The sequence below is a fragment of the Petromyzon marinus genome, chromosome 45 (genome assembly GCF_048934315.1).
Source record: "Petromyzon marinus isolate PM22_M1 ecotype Great Lakes invasive population chromosome 45, UKy_Petmar_22M1.pri1.0, whole genome shotgun sequence".
In the NCBI taxonomy this organism is placed as follows: Eukaryota; Metazoa; Chordata; class Hyperoartia; order Petromyzontiformes; family Petromyzontidae; genus Petromyzon; species Petromyzon marinus.
The window spans coordinates 6,761,523-6,780,903 of NC_133711.1; the positions used below are offsets into that span (position 1 = coordinate 6,761,523).

At 49.3% G+C, this 19,381-nt stretch overlaps 1 protein-coding gene across 3 annotated transcripts in view; it reads left to right on the forward strand.

Moving 5' to 3' along the window:
* The window catches only part of LOC116952067 (uncharacterized), a 39,717-nt gene continuing 20,336 nt past the window's right edge, over positions 1-19,381 (forward strand). The window contains exons 1-2 of one of the 3 annotated variants that reach the window (XM_032971094.2): positions 1-107; positions 3,956-4,067. The gene's annotated coding sequence lies outside the window, so the exon portion shown is untranslated. Of the gene's footprint in view, positions 108-127; positions 437-3,955; positions 4,068-19,381 lie in introns of those variants that run through there. The other 2 variants (XM_076074066.1, XM_032971096.2) reach the window with 2 other exon arrangements.

Sequence of the window (19,381 nt, forward strand, 5' to 3'; positions counted from 1 at the left end):
AACTCCACCAGTTCTGAATTTCGCAACCCTCACCAAGCAGAAGGAAGGGACTTAGCTCCGGTTAAGTTGGTAGATCGGGTGGTTGGTTGCAGTCTGGGTGTAAACGCGTAAGTTCATGTGTACGTGTGTGTGTGCACGTGTGTGTGTACGTGTGTGTACGTGTGTGTGTGTGTACTACGTGCGCATGATTGTAGGGAGCGCGGTGCTTGTAGCGGTCAGCGCTACGCTGCGCTATGGACCCGGCGATCCGGGTTCGATTCCCGCTCACAGCCAACACCGGTGACGATTATCTGAACCGGTCCTGGGCCTCCCATAGGTCGACTCAGCCTCAAACGAGTACCTGGTGCGGTGTGTAAACATCGCCACTGGGGAGACAAAGGCGATCGGGCGTGGTGCTGTCCGCCTACTCCTTCGTGTGCCGTGCCGACCTTCAAAGGTGCTGCTCGCTAACAGCACTTTCCCCAACAGTCTGTGCAGGCTATACGGGGGGATCTTTGTCTTTGTGTGTACTACGTGCTTGTGAATGTACGGAGCGGTTCGTTGTAGCGGTGAGCGGTTAGCGCTACGCTGCGCTACGGACCCCCGGCGAACCGAGTTCGAGTCCTGCTCACGGTCACCAACACCGTGATACGGTTGTCTGCTGGGCCTCACCGAGTTGGGCTTGAATGAGTGCTTGGTGCGGTGTGTGTAAACATCGCCACTGGGGAGACAAAGGCGGCCGGGTGTGGTGCTGGCCACCCACCCACTCGTGTGCAGTGCCGACCTTCACAGGCGCTGTTGCTCGCGAGCAGTACTTGCACCAAAGGGCGATACGAGGAAATCTGTGCGTGTGTGTTATATGTGTGTGTGTTATGTGTGTGTGTTATATGTGTGTGTGTGCTATGTGTGTTTGTTATGTGTGTTTGTTTTGTGTGTGTGTGTTATGTGTGTTTGTTATGTGTGTGTGTGTGTTATGTGTGTTATATGTGTGTGTGTGTTATGTGTGTTTGTTATGTGTGTGTGTTATGTGTGTGTTATGTGTGTGTGTTATGTGTGTGTGTGTTATATGTGTGTGTGTGTTATGTGTGTTATATGTGTGTGTGTTATGTGTGTGTTATGTGTGTTATATGTGTGTGTGTTATGTGTGTGTGTTATATGTGTGTGTGTGTGTGCTATGTGTGTTTGTTATGTGTTTGTGTGTTATGTGTGTGTGTGTGTGTTATGTGTGTTATATGTGTGTGTGTTATATGTGTGTGTGTTATGTGTGTTTGTTATGTGTGTTTGCGTGTTATGTGTGTGTTATGTGTTTGTGTGTTATGTGTGTGTGTTATGTGTGTTATATGTGTGTGTGTGTTATATGTGTGTGTGTGTTATGTGTGTTTGTTATGTGTGTTTGCGTGTTATGTGTGTGTGTTATGTGTGTGTGTTGTATGTGTGTGTGTTATGTGTGTGTGTTATGTGTGTTATATGTGTGTGTGTTATATGTGTGTGTGTGTTATGTGTGTTTGTTATGTGTGTTTGCGTGTTATGTGTGTGTGTTATGTGTTTGTGTGTTATGTGTGTGTGTGTGTTATGTGTGTTATATGTGTGTGTGTGTTATATGTGTGTGTGTTATGTGTGTTTGTTATGTGTGTTTGCGTGTTATGTGTGTGTGTGTTATGTGTGTGTTATGTGTGTGTGTTATATGTGTGTGTTATGTGTGTGTGTTATGTGTGTGTGTGTTATATGTGTGTGTGTTATGTGTGTTTGTGTGTGTGTTATGTGTGTGTGTGTTATGTGTGTGTGTTATGTGTGTTATATGTGTGTGTTTTATGTGTGTGTGTTATGTGTGTGTTATATGTGTGTGTGTGTTATGTGTGTGTGTGTTATGTATGTCGACGGTTGGCTTGGTTGTCGTTCAATGTGCAAATGCGTGAGTTAGTTTGTGTGTGTGCGCATAACGCCTAGCGTTTGTGCGCGCGCGCGTGCGTGTGTGCGTGCGCGTGTATGGCCCAAAGAGTCTGCTAAGGCTACACGGGGGATCTTTGTCTTTGTGCACCTAACGTGCTTGCGTGCCTGTGCGAGAGAGAGCGCCTGTGCATCCCGCGTGTACTAAACGCGCCCGCTGGTGTGCCGATTCCCGCTTTAATAGGTGCTCGCAAACACCACGCTGTGCCCACAGACGCGGCTTATGGAGGGGGCGGACCTGTTCCTCGGTTGGCTGGCTGCGGTGTGTCCGCGTGTGCTGGAGAGCGTGTTGCGTACGCGTGTTATTGGTTATCTGAAAAGGAATAGTCACCCGTGCGTGTTCATGTTTGTGTGTGTGTTCATTTGTGTTTGTGTGTTCATGCGTCTGTGTATTCATGTGTGCGTGTTCATACGCGCGCGTGTGCTCATGCGCGTGTGTGTTCATGCGTCTGTTTCATGTGTGTCTGTTCATGCGCGTGTGTGTGTTCATGCGTCTGTGTATTCATGTCGGTGTGTTCATGTGTGTGTTCATGTATGGGGTTTCATGCGCGCGCGTGTGTTCATGTGTGTGTTAATGCAGGCGTGTGTTAATGCGTGTGTTCATGCGTGTGTGTTCGTGCAGGCGTGTGTTCATGCGCGTGTGTTCATGTGTGTGTGTTCATGCGCAGTGGTTGGCGCACTGCGCTACGAACCCTGCGTGCCGAGTTCGAGTCGGGAACACGGCTAACATCAGTGGCGCGAATGATATCTGAACCTATCCTGGGCCTCTCCTATAGGGTCCACTCGTCTTTTAAACGAGCGCCTGTTGCAGTAAAACAAAAACTAAACTCTGAGAAGACAAAGGCGTCCGGGAGCGGTACTGACCACACCACCCCATCATCATCGTCCGTTTCCGGCCTTCATAGGTACTCGCTAATAGCACTTGTCCCAAAAGTAAGTTCAGCCTTTGCAGGGGATCTTTGTCTTTGTGTGTGTGTATATATATGTGTGTGCAAATGTATGAGTGTGTATATACGTATAAATATGCGTGTTTATATGTGTGCGTCTGTGTGTGCGTGTTTGTATGTATGTGTGTATATACGTGTGTATATGCGTGCGTGTGCGCATGTGTGTCAGTGTGTTCATGCGAGTGCTTGTGTGTGCATATGTTTGAGTGTGCGTATATAAGTGCGTTGTGTATGTGTGTTTGTACATGTATATGTATATGCGTGCGTATGTGTGTTCATAATGTCCACATACGAGTATATATGCGCGCGTGTTCATGTGTGTGCTTGTGTGTGTGCTTGTGTATGGGGAGCGGTGGTGTAGCGGTTAGCGCGCTGCGCTATGAACCTAGCGACCCGGGTTCGATTCCCGCTCACGGCCAATACCGGTGACTATTATCTGAACCGGTCCTGGGCCTCCCCTAGGTCGACTCAGCTTAAAATGAGCACCTGGTGCGGTGTGTAAACATTGCCACTAGGGAGACAAAGGCGGTCGGGCGTGGTTGCTGGCCATCCATCCCCCTCGTGTACCGTTTCGGCCTTCATAGGTGCTTGCTAACAGCACTTGCCCCTACAGTCTGTTAAGGCTATACGGGGGATTTTTGTTTTATCTTTGTTTAGATATGGGGAGCGGTAGCGTAGCGGTTTACCCGTGCGGCCCGAGTTCGATTCCCGCTCACGGCCAACACCGGTGACGATTATTTGAACCGGTCATGGGCCTCCCCTAGGTCGACTCGGCCTCAAATTAGTTCTTGTTGTGTAAACATTCCCTCTGGGGAGACAAAGGCGGACGGAGAGTGGTGCTGGACACCCCCCCCCCCTCCACCACCGCCCCCACCTTCACGGGGGGGGGGGCAGCACTTGCCCCACAACTACGTCGAGGCTACACGGAGGGTCGGGGGATCTTTGTCATTTGTTGTCCATGCGCGTGTTGAGATTGTTAATTGTTGCCGGCAAATGTGAAACTTGGTAAGTGCGTGGGTGTGTTACGACTCGCGCGCTTGCGTGCGCGTGTGGGTTGTGTGTGTGTGTGGGTGCGACTTTAGGATATTTGGGCTTCTCTCTCCAGAGTCGCTCTTTCTCGTTTGCCGCTGCGAGGAGCCGTAACATGAAAACGTTTGACCAAGCAACCTAAGTTCGAGACCGGACTCTGGTTCGGTGAGTGTCTATTACCTGTGGACTCGTGCTTCGACAATGTTACAAACTGTGCATCTCTACGTCTATGGGCAGTGTTAATGATCTCTGTTGGTCGATGTGCCTACCATTCGTCTGTGGACAATGTTACGTCTGTGGGCAATGTATGTGTGTTGAACTTCGTGTGTGCCTACCATTCGTCTGTGGACAATGTTACGTCTGTGGGCAATGTATGTGTGTTGAACTTCGTTTGCACCGTACGTAGCCAATCGTGCTAATTGGTTAATCTATGGGCAATGTAAATCTATGGGCAATGTTAGTATACGGGGCATGTAAGTACTGTATATGGACAATGTAAATCTATGGACAACGAAAATCTATGGGCAATGTTAGTTTATGGGCAATGTTAGTACATGAGAAATGTTAGTATATGGGCAATATTAGTATGGGCAATGTTAGTCTCTCTATGAGCCGTGTCCGTTATCAGAGACGTGGCTTTCCCTCCACTGAGCTCTCTCCGCGATCTCTACTCATCAATTCGGAATCAGAAGCTCCTCCCCGGTAACCAGTTCTGAAAACGATTTATCGGTTCGTAGTTTTCTCATTGCTGCTGTATCATAACCGCATTACCCGTCTCGTGTCTGTGAGTGGTGCGTGAAATGTGTGTATCACCCTCCTTCATAGACTGGCATAGAGATCCATAGACTGGCATAGAGATCCATAGACTGGCATAGAGATCCATAGACTGGCATAGAGATCCATAGACTGGCATAGAGATCCATAGACTGGCATAGAGACACTCACAGAGAAACAGGAGTGGTTCAGATAATCGTCACTGGTGAATAGTGGCCGTGAGTGGGAATCGAACTCGGGTCGCTGGGTTCGTAGTGCAGCGCGCTAACCGCTGCACCACCGCTCCCCAATTACACACCCACACACTAGGCATGGTATATACTGTATTGTACATAAACGCATGCAGAGTATATATATGCACACACACGGGATGCAAACATAGCAATATAATTCATACGCACTATATACGCATTGTATTTTTACTATACATATATACACACACACATTCTACATATACGTTAACGCAAATATTCACCCGCTTAACGACTTGCTGTGCAACTCCGGTTAGCACGGTTGCCTACGTACGGTGCGAAAGAAGTTCAACACGCATACGTCAGCCATGGTTAATCCACTGCTGGATGAAGGCCTCCCTCGGCCGCTATCGCATCTGTGTCTATGTATACACACACATACAGATAGATTTAACTATAAACCGATAACCGTTTTCAGAATCGGTTACCGGTTTTAGAAAAATAACAAAATAGGAACCCGATCATCGATTTCCAGTGAGATAATTGTTGTTTTAGGAACGAATGTACCGATTGGACACGCGCGTGAACGTGGCAAATGGCAGGGCGGCACAAGTCACCGCGTGGCAAGCACAAAGCGCGCCCTCTTAGCCTCTCAGTTAAAAGACAAAGGCGCAGCACTGCAATTGCTGGCGGCAGAAAAAAACAAGCGATGGCCATTTAACACGCCTAACAAAAAACGGTTATAAAAATTGCGGCTACCGGTCATGCAAAAAAAACGAACCGATATGAATAACCCTACACGATAACACAGTTTATTTTTTTTTGAATACACAACAACAGAACATATTCTTTGGGTCTTTCGGTAAAGCCACGTAGATAGAAAAAAAAATAACAAAAATCTAAATCACGACGTTTCGCTCGCAACACGAGCAAGTCGTCTTTTTTCACCTGAAGACGGTTGTTCGTGTTGCGATCGAAACGTCGTGATTTTTAATTTTGTTATTTTTCCTATCTACCTGGCTTTACCGAAAGACCCAAAGAATTAGAATTTTCCTGCAGTCACGAAAGCTTTAAGTCAAGATTTTTACATATATATTCTTGGGTCTTTCAAGAATATGAATTCCTGCAGTCACGAAAGCTTTAAGTCGAAACATACACTTAAACAACACTACACAACACGCAAATATAAATACATGCACAACACTCTACACTACATACAAAATATCACCCCGTGTAGCCACAACGGACATTCGGGGCAAGTGCTGAAGGTCGGAACGGCACACGACGGGGCGGGGGGAGGGAAGCCAGCAACCACGCCCGGCCGCCTTTGTCTCCCCAGTGGCAATGTTTACACACCGCTGCACCAGTTGCTCATTTTAGGCTGAGTCGACCTAGGGGAGGCCCAGCACCGATTCAGATAAGAGTCGGCGCTACATAACAACAACAACAACTGCCATTCGCCACTAAGTGGCGGTGACGTCACCACGACGCTTGTGCCAGGCCATGTGCACCTTGAGGCCACGTGAAGTGTCGAACACCCGCGGGCAGGAGGTCACGGGGCAGACCCAAGTGCCACGGGTCGACTGACTAAGATGACTGGCTGATGCACCACCTGTGCCCCCTACTGTGCCAACCTGCTGTGCATTAGCCACCCGGCGCTCCGCTCGTTGTTGTGAGCGTCGCTCCTCCGCCCTCCGTTGTTGTTGGAGGGCAACTGCCTCCAACTGCCCAGTAGCGTCCTTCACGAGCCTCCTCCACACAGAGGCCGATCTTGACACCGCTGGTACCGGTCATCGGCAAGTCTACTCAGCTCCACGTACTCCTGTACCACATCACTCCATCTCTTCTCTAGCCCGTGCCGTGCCCGTTTAGCTCCCTCGATCCGGATAAACAAAAGCTGTTTCGGCATACGGTGGCTGGGCATGCGGGCTACATGACCCAGCCAACGCAGCCTTGCCTGCCGGAGGAGCTCACCGATGGGACCTTGCCCAGATCTTTCAAGGATTTGTGAGCTCCTCACACAATAAATCCTGGTTAAACCCAGGATGGATCGTAGGCAAACTAGCCTAAATGTTTCTAACCGGCGAAGATGTTCCATTAGGGGGGGGGGGGGGGTCCACGTTTCGCAAGCGTAGAGAAGGGAGGGAATGACCGTGGCCGAGAAGACCTGAAGCTTAGTGCGGAGCGACAGACCAGCTAGCTTCCACACAGCGGTACGCAACCGATTAAAACATATTGCCGCTCGACTGATTCGGAGTGAGACCTCTGCTGTTAAACTGGAGCCGGTCATAAGCACACTGCCCCGGTATGGGAAACTCTCCACTCTCTCCACAACTGCCCCATCACCGATTGGGAGTTGTGGGGGTGGAGTGTCTGATGGTAAAAAAATACCCAGGCAGGTTCTTAGTTTTGGTGGGGCTGATGGTAAGGCCCCATCTCTTCGTAGCACGCTCCAGTCTCAGGAGCAGCGTCTCCAACTCCTCCTCTGAATGAGCAGCTATTACCAAATCATCGGCATACATAACGTGGTTGAGCAATAGGGAGCGATCCCTTGACCCCACCCTGGGCATCGATCAGCCTCCCATTATATCTGTACCATATGGAGATTCCCCCGGTACAGATATTGAAGGCTTCACGAACTCCGTGGTCAAAATGGATGTTAAATAATGTGGGAGCCAGAGGACATCCCTGTCGCACCCCAAGGTGTACAGGGAATGGCTCTGACTCCCAGCCACGTAGTTTTACCCGGGCCTGCTCACCATCATGAAGGTCCTTAATGATCGTGAGCAGGGGGTCAGGGACTCCAAAGCACGAAGAACAACCCAGAGCCCAGGCCTACAGATGGTATAATAGCTCTTGACCAGGTCAATAAAGCAGAGATGTAGGTCTTGTTGGAATTCCCTACACCTCTGCTGTAGCAGACGGACAGAAAATATGGCATCTGTGCAGGATCGCCCTTTCCTGAAACCTCATTGGGGCTCCGCAAGCCTCTCCTCAGCATGCCTGGCAAGGTGATGTTGAATAATCCTTGCCAGGACCTTTCCCGGCACACTGAGGAGTGAGAGGCCCCTGTAGTTGTTACAGTCTGTGCGGTCCACCTTCTTAAAGAGGGGGACCACCAGGGCATTCTTCCAATCCTGCGAAACCCCTCCAGTGGTCCAGATTGTTGTCATGATGTCATATAGGGTAGTCTGTGCACAAACGCCACCGTCTCTCAGCATTTCGCTTGGGAGATCGTCTCTACCTGGTGCCTTTCCTGGTCTCAGATTCCGGATCGCCTTCAGTACTTCCTCAACAGATGGCACCTCAGCCAGCCACTCACAGGGGGTGACTTCTTCCAATATTTGAGGCACTACAGTGTCAGCAGGGTCATCCCCACTTTGTGCCACGATGTTTTCCTGGCTGAGGGATTTCCCCTACCCCAGGACCTCACAGAAATGCTCAGCAAATCTGCAAACCTGTTCCTGGGGGTTGGAGATTGGATCACCGTTTTTCCCCCTCATGATGGTAATAGGTGTGGCGCTGCAGGTTACTTTTTTGATGGAGTTAAATAGAGATTTGTGATCACGGGCCACTGAGGCAGACTCCATCTCCTCAGCAATCCGCGACCACCACCCATCCTTGCAGCGCCTCACGGCTCTCCGAACCTCCGAGCGAAGGCTGCGGAAAGCCTCCTCATTCTCTGACGTGGGATTCTGTAGCCGATGACAGTGGGCATGTCGCTTTTTCTCAACCATCCTGACCAACTCCTCTGTCAGCCAGGGTCTCTGGGGAGGTCTGGACCGCGTACCCAAAGTAGCCATTACAGCTGCATGAGTCACAGTCCTAAACCTCGCCCATTTACCCTCCACATCAGGAGGAGTGGGGGACGATGCCAACTCCAGCCGCAAGCGATGATGAAATTCTCACTTGCAACTTTCATCAGATAACTGAGACCAGGCCACTTTAGGTTGGAATGGGGTCCTGGGTGTACACCGACCACCGGAGTGGAAGAATGGCAGGCGTATCTTACAGATGACTAGTCGATGGTCAGAGGACAGATCAGCTCCACGGTAGGTCCTGGTGTCAAGCACATGGGCTCGTATCCGATGGTCCGTCACTATGTAGTCCAGCAGATGTTCTTGATTGGACACGGCATGCATCCATGAGGTTGTGTGGATGCGCCGATGCCGGAACAGCGTGTTGGTAATTACAAGCCTATGGGCTGCACAAAAATCTAACAGCCTCCTACCGTTGTTATTGAGCTGATCTGGCCCATGCCCTCCAATCACTCCACACCAGGTGCCAGCATCATGACCAACTCGGGCATTGAAGTTACCTAACAAGATGACTCTATCCCGAGGGGCCACTTTAGCCAGCACTTGTGACAGGAGGTCATAGAATGCATCTGACTCGTCGGCTTTGCCTGCATCCCTCCACGGATGTTCGACTTCGGTGGGGGCATAAGTAACCACGGCCACCACTCCTCGCCTCCGGTTGATGGGAAGGCGAGCCCAAAGTAGCCACGCTCCCATGCCCCCTTCATTCTTTTGTTCAAAAGAAGAGCCACACCCTGTTGTTTGGCAGTCTGCTGTCCCGAGTAGAGGACTGTCCACCCCTCATGGTGGCAGGAGCCAGAACCGGTCCACCGGACCTCCTGAATGCCTCAGAGATCCAGGCGGTACCGGTCCAGCTCCCGACAGAAGCGTGGCAGCCTCTCCTCCGCAGTGAGCGTTCAAACATTCCACGTGGCCATCCATAGTGGCTTTTCGTTGTTTCTGGAGGAGCCCCGAGGGTAGAGATTCAATCTCCTGGCTCTGCCAATTGGGGTTTGTCCAGGAGACGTCATAGACGCCTGTCCCCCCAGGGCCTCCGGCACAAGCTTATTAGTTACATATTTTAGTCGTAGTTTAGTGGTAATTAATTGAAGGTGGAGGGGTTACCAGCCCCTCGCACCCATCCAGAGCCCCCGTTTAGTCACTGTGGTGGTCACAGACGCCATGAGGGGAGGAGCCAATCGGAATTTTCCCTCCCCCCACAGCACTGTCCACGACAGAGTTGCCCATCCGGCACCGCGAGGAGGTAGGGGGTTGCTTTTCGCTACATATATACTGTATGCACACACACATACATTATCTTATAATATACACATACATTATCCTATAATATACACACCCATACGTTAATACAGTTGTAACGTATATCTAAAATGTTAACTAGGACGACTTTCTCTCTGTAGATCTGTACTTACAGGAGTAGCCCAAAGCGTAGAATATTTAAATATTATACTATTAGATATTCCTAAAACGGGAAAACAGTGTTGTAACTCATGCGCTGGTGCATGATGATCATCATCAGCAGCAGCAGCATCATCATCAGCGAATAATATTATTTAATGGGAAACTTCATAGGCGTCATGACATCATAGGATTCAGTTGCGGTTTTAGGGAGGGCACGTATCATCTACGGCTGACGATGACTTTATATATGAATACAATGTGCATGAAACCTGTTTCCCTTTATAGAGGGCGACTAATTCATTTAATCCGGGATCTTCCCACTTCGACAGTCATGAACCCACGAGCTGGATTAAGACCTCCCCGTGTCGGTCGATTTGCCATACTTCACCACGATTGGTCATTGCGGGTTGGTGAATGCTGTGGTGGGGAGGGAGGCAGGGGGGGGGGGAGGGGAGGGTGGGAGGGAGGGGAGGGAGGGGAGGGTGGGAGGGAGGGGAGGGAGGGGAGGGTGGGAGGGGAGGGGAGCGAGGGGAGGGGAGCGAGGGGAGGGGGGCGAGCGAGGGGTCTCAAAACCGGTTCGTGCATCACTCGCCGCCGACGTTTGCGCTACGAACTTGACAACCTGAGTTCGACTCCCGGTCACGGCTAACGTCATTGGGGGCGAGCGATGACATCCGAATCCACCGATCACTAGGACCTCCTCTCTTCACCAAAACAAAAACTAAAATAAAACTACTCTTTGGTGCTTTTGGTAAAGTTACGTCGATAAAAAAAATCACGACGTTTCGATCACAACACAAGCAATCGTCCTCAGGTTGCTTGTGTTACGATCGAAACGTCGTGATTAAAAAAATATATATTTTTCTATCTATGTGACTTTACTGAAAGACCCAAAAAGTATGAATTCCTGCCGTCACGAAAGCTTCAAGTCAAGATTTAAAATAAAACTAATTTGTATTTTACCAGGTACGACCCCACAGAGCCTCTGTAGCTTTTTTTCAGAAGCGACCTGGCCACACGTGATAGCTCAACGAAGTGGCTTATCATCATCGCGTGGAAATGTACAGCAGCCAAATATTCAAAGCGCACGTTTCACCAACCCGCAACTGACCGGCGTGGTGAAGTATGGTCAAACTACTCACATGTCCGACACGACGTGGAGTCAAATGTTTCATCCAGCAGTGGATATACCAGAATCTCTAAACTTTTGTTCAATATGAAAGCCATTGCGACCGTACTTTCGTGCACAAATTGTAGTGATTGTTTTCGGCTTAACGCGTTTTTTTTTCCGCTTGAACGTGACACTTTTTTTTTAGGAACGCATTTACCGCGTTAAACGAGGACTCGCTGTATATAATAGGTGACGTTTCGAGCAGTGACCCTTCTTCATTAGCAGGATTACCCTGGTTTGTGGTTTTGATCTCTATGAGTTACTGTAGCCGTGTGTGGCCAGTTTATTGATGCGTTCACCTTTCGTATACTTTACACTCCTATCGTGTTTTTTTCGCATTGTTGTTGTAACGTTCTGACCCGCCTCTACTGCGCATTTGTGTAACAATTGCTTCATAGCTCATCGGATTCCTGCAGTACAAATACATATTCCTATTCTAAAGCAAATGGCAGGTGGCTTGCCAGGTGCGATTTGTAAAATATCTCCTAAATTTAGCTTTGGATTTTTTTAATATTGCTTGGTTATTTAGGAATCCCCGCATATCCCACGCAAAAACAAAAAAAAAAACACCTATTTCAATGTTCGAATTAAATTATTGATTTCCACACGCGGTCAAGCTCTGCTGTCGTAATTACCCTGCGGTGACGTCACCGCACGTGAGCGTTGACGTCACAAAGAGCGAACGGCGTCACAGCGCGGGAGGCGCGGCGCGGACATGCAAAGGAGACGTACACATTTGTCCCAATTGTTTATTTTGTTGTTTATATTCGCCACAACGTCGAGTTATATATCACACGCGGTATATACTTAACGTCGAACTCGGACCCACCCGTAGTGTAAGAGTCGTGCCAACCCACACGGTTTACCCCGGATTCTTGTACAAGGGAAATTGAGTTTTCAGGTCCATACTGCGTACAGCCGTTTCAATACCGACAAACGCATTTTTTTTGTCTATTTGTTTGTGTGTCCACCCTTGTGATGGGACTCTTGTGGGATGAACGTTGAGATGTATAAGGGGAACGGCGTGATTACTAAGGTCTGAATTGGTCTGGAAGAAGGTAGGGCACTGATCAGGGGTTGACAGGTATGGAGACCCACGGAGATACACAGAGATACATAGAGACAGAAATACACCAGAGACCCCACATAGGCTCACAGAGATGCTTAGCTGTCAACCCATATGGCTTACCCCATATTCTTGTACAGGGGGAATTGAGTTTTCAGGTCCATGCAGCGTACAGCCGTTTAAAGACGGGAAAATAAATGAATGAAAATGCTGTATATTTGTTTGTGTTTCTCCCTTGTGATGGGACTTTGTAGGATGAACGTTGAGATTTATGAGGGCACGGGATGACTCACTAAGGTCTGAAATTGGTCTGTAATAAGGTAGGGCACTGATAAGGGGTTGACAGACATTGGCGTAAGGAGAGCTGGGTGCTTGTCTTGTAAGATCGGTCGTTCACTAGCATGGATTCAAGCGAGCCTTGGCTCTGCTGATGAGCCACTGAGTGCCGAATCCGGTCCATCGTTTTGCGCGTCTTGCGTCAATTCCACTGAAATTGACGCATTCCCAGAAGGCCGTACTATTGACGGGACGCGTAAGATATGATGGATTATTCGTGGAAGAGAGAGAGCGGGAGAGATATTATCACTTGCTTATTTGTCTTTGTCGGCCTAGTCGTGTGGCTGCAAATAGTCCAGCCGTTTGTTTGGTTAATTTCCAGCGCTCGAATTTGGTGGGTTGTGTTGGCAAGAACCACACAGGTCGTCTTTGCCTGTCGACGGACGATGTTGTTGTTGTTGAAATACAAAGCTCTGGCAAGACAGCATTGAGTGTCATTCTCAAATAGGCAACACGAATGCTGACGAGGCTGATAAAAGTCGAAACCGATCCGAGCAAAAACATGCATCGTATGTATTATACGTTTAAAAAATGTCGACGTTTCGGAGCAATGGCCATTCTGCATAGACTTGTTTTTAATAGTCACCAGAATCAGAATATTCATGCTGAAGGAATCCGATGAGCTATAAAGCTCTTTTCCACAGCTGCCCAGTAGGGGCACGGGGTAAGAACGTTACAACAACTCAGCTAATCCTGTTTAACACCTCGTAGCAGGAGGCTTTCGCGACCAATATCATCCACAATAGAGGTTTTGTTGGGTTAGATCGCGTAAATATATAAATGTTGTGTCGTTAAAACTCCGCCACCACCCGACACAGCCAACTAAGTAAGGGTTGTCACGTCAACAGAACGTGGCCAATTCGTCGCTAGTACAGCAACACCGGTGTGTTGGAGAGCCAAGCCACAACATTTACGATCTGAGTGCGACGCTTCGCCGGTAAGCCTAATCCAGTACTTGCGGAGGCAGCAGCGAGGGTTTGTGGATCACCACGCACACAAAAGTCCTCAAACGCCCATCCCGTGGGCGTCGCGGAGGAGCCCCACGACCCTGGCGAGCCAGGGTGAAGGCGGAACATCAAAGTGCCGACTCATCTCCATCTGTTTCCATCTGTACGGGGACGTAGCGCGTTGCTCGCCCGGCTCCCCCTCCCATCGCACGCGTGGGGCTTTGTCTGGTTGCACACACACACACGCACGCAGGAATGAATCGGCCGATAACACCTTCACGTATGTAGAGGACCGCAAAGCTTTCGGGAAATGGTTGGTAGTGTCGGCTCCGACTCACCGCGTGGCTGCTGTTGCTGCTGCTGCCTTCCCGCTGGTCTGTGGTTCCTCCTCCTGGCGCATCTGAGTCGCCCTCTCTCTCTTTCTCTCTGAGTCGTCCTCTCTCTCTGAGTCGCCCTTTCTCTGAGTTACCCTCTCTCTCTGAGTTGTCCTCTCTCTCTCTCTCTGAGTCGTCCTCTCTCTGAGTCGCCCTTTCTCTCTGAGTCATTCTCTCTCTCTGAGTCGTCCTCTCTCTCTGAGTCTCTCTCTCTGAGTCGTCCTCTCTCTCTGAGTCGCCCTTTCTCTGAGTTGCCCTCTCTCTCTGAGTTGTCCTCTCTCTTTCTCTGAGTCGTCCTCTCTCTGAGTCGCCCTTTCTCTCTGAGTCATTCTCTCTCTCTGAGTCGTCCTCTCTCTCTGAGTCTCTCTCTCTGAGTCGTCCTCTCTCTCTGAGTCGTCCTCTCTCTCTGAGTCGTCCTCTCTCTCTGAGTCGCTCTCTCTCTGAGTCGTCCTCTCTCTCTGAGTCGTCCTCTCTCTCTGAGTCGTCCTCTCTCTCTGAGTCGCCCTCTCTCTCTGAGTCGCCCTCTCTCTGAGTCGCCCTCTCTCTGAGTCGCCCTCTCTCTCTGAGTTGCCCTCTCTCTCTGAGTCGTCCTCTCTCTCTGAGTCGCCCTCTCTCTCTGAGTCGTCCTCTCTCTCTGAGTTGCCCTCTCTCTCTCTGAGTCGTTCTCTCTCTCTGAGTCGTCCTCTCTCTGAGTCGTCCTCTCTCTATGAGTCACCTCTCTCTCTGAGTCGTCCTCTCTCTCTTTGAGTCGCCCTCTCTCTGAGTCGCCCTCTCTCTCTAGTCGTCCTTTCTCTCTGAGTCGTCCTCTCTCTCTTTGAGTCGCCCTCTCTCTGAGTCGCCCTCTCACTCTAGTCGTCCTTTCTCTCTGAGTCGTCCTCTCTCTGAGCCGTCCTCTCTCTCTGAGTCGCCCTCTCTCTCTGAGTCGTCCTCTCTCTGAGTCGTCCTCTCTCTCTCTGAGTCGCCCTCTCTCTCTATGAGTCCCTTTCTCTCTGAGTCGTCCTTTCTCTCTCTCGCTTAGAGACTGAGGAGTGGATACTGCGCGACAGCGGCGCGTTACAAGTTGACAGTGACAGTCGTATTATTATTATAAACTATTATTATAAACTATTATTATAAACTTTTATTATAAACTATTATTATAAACTATTATTCTAAACTATTATTATAAACTTTTATTATAAACTATTATTATAAACTATTATTATAAACTATTATTATTCTACAGACCGCATGGAGGATCTTTTGTCTTTGTTTCGTTCAAGAGTGCGGATTCAACTGACCACGCAGCTGTTAATTGGAAACACATCAGCGCGCGCGCTCTCTCGTTCTGTCGCATGGCAAAGGGTTTACCAATCATCAGGCGAACGCGGTGCGTACCGCCCACCCAATCAGCACTCAGAGTTCCCGCTGCCACCCGCGCAGCGCAGTGGCGAACGGAACGAGAACGTGGAATTTTGGGGAGGGGGGCGATGGGGGGTGGGAGGGATATGGGGACGGTGATGGGGTTTGGTGATGTTGGGAGTTATGGGGATGGTGATAGGGATGGTGGGAGTAATGAAGATCGCGATGGTGGTGATCGTGGTGATGGTGGTGGCGATGGTGGAGGTTGTGGTGATGATGGTGGTGGTGTTGATTATGGTGGTGATAATGGTGGTGATTGATGGTCGTGATGGTGTTGATGATGGTAGTAATGGTGCCAATTATGGTGATGATGGTGATGTTGATGGTCGTGATGGTGGTGAAGGTGGTGATAATGGTGGTAGTGCTGCTGGTGGTGAGGATGATGCTGCTGGTGGTGCTGATGATGGTGTTGATGGTAGCGGTGATGGTGATGGCTGGTGGTAGTGTTGATGGGGGATGGGAGCCGTGAGTGACAGGGCTGGTGATGCAGACACGTAGGGGGGGGGGGGTGAGGGGTGGGTGGTGGTGAGGGGTGGGGGGGGGCTGCGCTCAGCTACCGGGGGTCAAAGTCCGGCGGGGAGCCAACGCGGGCCCCATTACGCGGCGGCATGGAGAACGAGTGGCACGTGAGTCCCTTAACAGCGTCATCATCATTCTCTACATCGCCGCGTTCAATCCACTGCTGGATGAAGTTCCTCCCATCCCATCTACCCGCCTGCCTCGCCACATTCGCCCGTGGCCCATTGTGCTGGCTGTGTGCTGCGACTTGCTCGCATTTTGTTTCATGTCTGGGGAGAAAATGTTTCAGGACCGGTGCGGAATCGGCAGGTTGCTCGCCACTGCTATCTAGGCTGTGGGTGGGTGGTCTTCGCGCCGGTGGGGGAGGGGGGGGGCTACTTTGATGACACTTCCCGGGCCGCTCGCAGGCTAGAGTTGGTGGACGGGTTCAGACACCGCGGCCGGGAGTCGAACTCGGGTTTTCGGCTATCCCTGAGTCGCGGAGCGGTCGCTGAAATCGCTGCGCGCTTCCGCCCCCCCCCCCCCCGCTCCCCCGCTCGCTCGGTCGCTCCGCCGATTCGTTGGAGGGAAGAGGTTGAAGGTCGCGAGCTTGGATTTGAAGCGACTGCCGGGACTCAACAGCAGAGCGGAGTGCCGGAGGGATGGCGTTCAGTTTTAAGTCGTTCAAAGTAAAAACAAAACGTCTTTTACATTATGAGACCTCCTTTGCCAGTAACAAGATATAGTAATAGGTTTTACGCTTTTAACTGGCACAAAAAAACTGACACCTTTTTTCAAGGCATCATGTCTGCAATAACCACAACATTTTGACTGCTTGTGTTGTGGTTATTGCAGACATGATGCCTTGAATAAAGGTGTCAGTTTTTTGTGCAAGTTAAAAGGGTAAAACCTATTACTATAAACGTATTTTTAAAAAAAAAAGTATGAACGAAGGCACGCGCCCGTTCTTCATTAATCTAACACCTAAAAAACGAAACTTTACAGTTACGTCATGTCATGAAGGCTCGTTGCCCGAAACGTCTCCTAACCGTCAACGGCGAATGCGTTCGATGCTTTAACTTGCCGTTATCGGCGCTCGTGCAATAGGCACACGAGCGCTCAGCAGCGACGTCGTTTGTCTCGCGGGTGTCAGCAGGGCGAGCGGAGCCAGCAACACGAACCGGGGCAACGATGAGACGAGGCCAGGGTTCCATTCGTTGGACGTGCGCATTGATGAGAACACGAGAGACGGGCTGCGGGTGTTGCGTTGATGTGGCACGATTGATAGGGAGCGGCGGAAGAGGCCCCCGGGGGAAGAGAGCGAGTTGAGTCCCCCCCCCCCCCCCGCCGACGCGAGCGATGAGAGCGACGGGGGATTGCGACTGAGAGGAGCTTCTGATGCCGAGTTGCTGAGTGGAGATCGTGGGGAGGGCTGGGCGGAGAGAAGGCCACGTCTCTGATAACGGCACGGCTCAGAGAGAGAGAAATACACAAACATTGCCCATAGACTAACATTGCCTATAGACTAACATTGCCCATAGACTAACATTGCCCATAGACTACCATTGCCCATAGACTACCATTGCCTATAGACTAACATTGTTCATAGACTAACATTGCCCATAGACTACCATTGCCCATAGACTAACATTGCCCATAGACTACCATTGCCCATAGACTAATATTGCCCACAGACTAACATTGTTCATAGACTTACGTTGTCCATAGATTTACTTTGTCCATATATAGTACTTACATGGCCCATATACTAACATTGCCCATAGATTTACATTGCCCATATACTAACATTGCCCATAGACCAACATTTCCCATAGACTAACATTGCCCATAGACTAACATTGCCGAAAGACTAACACTGTCCATAGACTAACATTGCCCATAGACTAACACTGTCCATAGACAAACATTTCCCATAGACTTATATTGCCCATACACTAACATTGCCCATAGACTAACATTTCCCATAGACTAACCTTGCCCATAGACTAACATTCCCGAAAGACTAACACTGTCCATAGACTAACATTTCCCATAGACTTACATTACCCATAGACTAACATTGCCCATAGACAAACATTACCCATAGACTTACATTGCCCATAGACTAATATTACCCATAGACTAACATTGCCCATAGACTAATATTGCCCATAGACTAACACTATCCATAGACTAACATTTCCCATAGATTTACATTGCCCATAGACTAACACTGCCCATCGACTAACACTGCCCATAGACTAACACTGCCCATAGACTAACACTGCCCATAGACTAACATTGCCCATAGACTAACACTACCCATAGACTAACACTGCCCATAGACAAACATTGCCCATAGACTGCCATTGCCCATAGACTAACATTGTCCATAGACTAACATTGCCCATAGACTAACATGGCACAGAGACTAAAATTGCCCCAGAAAATTGCTTTATACCACTGCCAACCCAGCAGCAGCAGCAGCATCACCACCAAAATCTTAATCCAAAATCTTTATTTAGCCGTATTGCTACCTGGTGACCTACCCATCTCAGAGGCAGGGACCGGTTTCAACATTTCGGCGTCGCATCAGCAGGCTGGCCCAAAAGCCAGAAAAAACGAGGTCATTATACGTTGTTTATATAACACATGTTCAAACTTACTCCCCTTTCCATTAATACGTGAGGCGTTAATTTTCTCATGAATCGAATTAGGGACTTGTGTGTATTCTTCCTCATATTTGTTGCTACATTACGATTAATGAATGGAGGGTGGCCCAAAAGTCAGGGCACATCGGGTTAATAAACCCACTTTTAACAAATCACACGGCTTTTTTTCATGGACGTTAACCAATGTTCAAGCAGACGTTCATTGGCACGTATGGATTATGCGTGAATTCTCGTTCAGGAAATGAATTTAGCATTTAAAAAAATAAGATTACAGATGTGACCTTCGAGCATTGGATCAATGCTGGTTTAAGTCTCAATTCATTCGGGGTTCTTATTGGTCGAGCTTTTGGCCAATAGATACAATATGAATTTCAAGAATGAACTATTACAAAGTTTTAAATTCCAGCGTCAATGCAAGTTCTCCCCTCTGTCGCGTGGCTATTTCTCCAGCCTCTTCCTTCGGGTTTTCCCTCCACAGTTAGACACAACATCAGGCGTTCAGAGTATTTTGGCTGCCATAAATGTCCACGCGGTGATGACAAGCTCACTTCGTTGAGCTATCATTTGTGACAGCCAGGTCGCTTCTGGAAAATAGCGCTCCGTAGCTCTGCGGACTTTCCTTGGTAAAATGAAAAAAAAAATAAGTTTAGTTTAGTTTTAAATGAAATAACCCTACGTGTCCTGGCTTGCGTGCCAATGTTTCGACACTTATGATCACCTTAGTTTCTGCGGGTTATATAAGTCTGTGGGTTTTATCATTCTGGTGTATTTCGAGCAGAGGATTATAGCCCGTGCTGAGTGGAAATTCCACATTCTTATTTCCGCGGGGG